The 3,098-nt window shown below is 32.8% G+C and overlaps 1 non-coding gene across 1 annotated transcript; it reads left to right on the plus strand.

Moving 5' to 3' along the window:
- Positions 1 to 1,277: 1,277 nt before the first annotated feature.
- LOC127832816 (U6 spliceosomal RNA) lies at positions 1,278 to 1,383 on the plus strand. Its single transcript, XR_008027167.1, has one exon. It is a non-coding gene; the product is annotated as a U6 spliceosomal RNA (small nuclear RNA).
- The last annotated feature ends 1,715 nt before the right edge of the window (positions 1,384 to 3,098 follow it).

Below are 3,098 nucleotides of genomic sequence, written 5' to 3' on the forward strand. Positions count from 1 at the left end.
CATGCAATAGATTCTGTTAAACATTTCCTACTCCAAGTTGTTATTACTTTATCTGGATTAAGATGTCTATAAATATCTGTTATTTTAAATGTTTCAACTATTTGTTTTAAAACTTCACAATCTTTTATTGTATCAATAAATGTACCTCCTATTTTACCTAAGAGTGGGTTTAAAATGAAGTTAAAGTCTCCTAAAATAATTAATTTGTTTGATGACACTAAATAATGTTTTATTGATTCAAAATTTTTATTTCTGTCACCTGGTATATTCGGTGCATAAATATTACAAATTTTAAAATAATCATTTAAGTATTGTATATCTAAGGAAATAAAACGACCATCAAAATCAATTTGAAATTTAGGACATATAATATTCGTATAATTTACTATTATACAGCATCCGCAAGAAAGATTATTAGAAAAATTCCATACATAAAAGTATTCTTTTGATATTAGATTTTAAATTTGTTTCGACATTTTGTAATTATCTACATGTGTATCTTGTATGCATAATATGTTTATTTTGTTAGTTGAAATATTATCTTTAATAAAAGTTTGTTTATGTTTGGATGTAAATCCGTTAATATTTATAGTTTCTATTTTTAACTCCATGTTCTAGTTTATAAATCAGGTTGTCAGGAAAAAGAAAAGATGGAGGCTTCCATGATTTAGTGATAGAATAGAAACTCTGATAATATTGTTGAAAAGAATTAAACCAGGTAGAAAAGAGACTATGCTAGAGATTTTGTAAACTCGCTTTGTAATGAGCGTACTACGTACCGAAGTAATGAAAAATGTTGCACTTATTTTCGCTTAAAGTTGTCGCGCTTTTACATTGAATTATACAGGGAAACTATTTAGTATATTATGACCAACCTTAATAGTGAAGCCATTGTAAACGCACAGCTATTGGCTGGAAAACGCTATTAATAGTGAAGCTATTGTATACGTACAGCTTTTGTTCGGAAAACACAACACGTCGTGGCTAAAAATAGACTGGTAAAATTAGTACAGTGCGTCGCAATGTTTAACATTTACCATTCACAGCTGCGCTCTTCTGTTCCGTTGCACGCGATTGAAACGATGTCGGCATCTCATTCGCGTATCCTAGTACGCTGCGACCGTAGAAAGCGAATATACACTGCCGGCCGAAATACCTCTAGGTAAGTATCTGAGGCGGAACACACGCATACGGGCATTTTAGCGCGCATTTGAACCTGCAAAAGTGTGCATCAGATAGCAACACATATATACAGCATTATGGCAACGTCCTTTTTCGTACTGCTTCGGCAGTACATATACTAAAATTGGAACGATACAGAGAAGATTAGCATGGCCCCTGCGCAAGGATGACACGCAAATTCGTGAAGCGTTCCATATTTTTTAGAACAAACAATATATTTAGACTCGGGTGCCTAGCTGCCACCAAGGTTTATGTATTGACACATTATCGCATATCCTGAATTAACAGGACTTCAGAAATAAGTCTATAGACTCATTGAATGTTCCACTGCACGGAAATCTTTAGTAAAAGGCGAATTTTTTTTCTTTTTCATAAAATTTATTTATCACATAATTGGGGTGTAAAACGCCCCAAGTATCCGCTTAAAAGAAATTAAATGATTTCATACAGTACAAGGTGACTTTAAATAATATTTAACAATAGTAAGGGAAGAAGAAAACTAATTATTTTATAATTAATTAATAAACACAGTCTTTTTACCGTCTGCACGTTTTATGTGTTAATATATAATTTGTAACAGTCTGTTCACGTCTGCACGTAGATAATGAAATAGATATATAGAATTATAGAAATAGTGAAACGGTTTTAACAAATAAAAAGTCACCGACCTAAATGTAGCGGATCTTAATTAGTAAAATGATAAAGAGGTTGTTTTTCTTCAATATAAATGCTAACAAATCACCCTTCAAAAAAAAAAAAAAAGGTGCTCCCAGCGAACCACCCCAGGTCATGCCCGAGCACCCCCCGTGATGGTCCGCCAGGAACATGTCAAGAAGTCTACAGCTGAAACCAGATGATGGAGCTGAAGCACGTAAGAGCCTTCGGTACCACTCCTCACCGACCCCAGCCCCACCATCCGGCCAAGCCGGAAATAATTATGAAACAATAAATGTATATGAACGAATAAATTGGAAAAAGCCTCTTTACTTTAGGAAAGGTCAGTCAAGTATCCTATGACCTACATGAATGAAAATGTGTTAATGGTCTGTCGAAATACATAGTGATGAAAAATGAGTGATAATGAAGTTCAATGAGTGAAATGAGATGAGCCCAACACTGGGTTACATAATATATGAAGCAATGATTGAAATGATTCATAGGAATACTGATGATAAAAGAGATGATGCAATAATACAATTTACAATATACAATTCACAAAAACTTCTTCACACAAATTAACACTGTCGCGTTCCCTCTCTGATCCAGGATGACAACCCGAGTAACAGCCACTAACGGCCCCGCAGCTGCCATCCTGAAATCAGAGAGAAAACACAAAACAGCAGAGAGAAACTTAATATACATATTTCAATCATAACACTAAATGTTAGCATAAATTGCAGGATTCAAGTCTAATCTAAACTCAACTTTTTTATTTGCATTAACGTCACAATAATTACCCCATATTAATTCAAATTTTTCAGATGGAAATCTTTCAAAATCTAATAAAATACGATATTTAATCTATAAATAAGTTTGCAAAAAAGATCAAATGGACTAAACCGTTTTTTGTCAAATTTTACATAATTTCTAGTTCTCCAAATTATTTGTCTTGACACCGACAGCAGAATAAGAAAAACATAATTAATTTCCTTATCGTGTGAATTATCAACATTAAGATAATGAAATTGTTTGAGAGACAGTTTATGATTGTCTGCAGTTAATACATGCATTAAGAATAATACGACTTTATTTATAGATGTAGAAATATAACACTCAACAAATAAATGATCTATAGTTTCTGGTTTCGAACAAAATGTGCATTTACTAGATCTTATCATATTTCTCGAAAAAAGATATTGGTTGGTTAAAAGAGCATTATGAACAATGGAAAAACATGTGTTCCTACACTCAGGATC

This window comes from Dreissena polymorpha, chromosome 5 (assembly GCF_020536995.1).
Source record: "Dreissena polymorpha isolate Duluth1 chromosome 5, UMN_Dpol_1.0, whole genome shotgun sequence".
Classification (NCBI taxonomy): Eukaryota; Metazoa; Mollusca; class Bivalvia; order Myida; family Dreissenidae; genus Dreissena; species Dreissena polymorpha.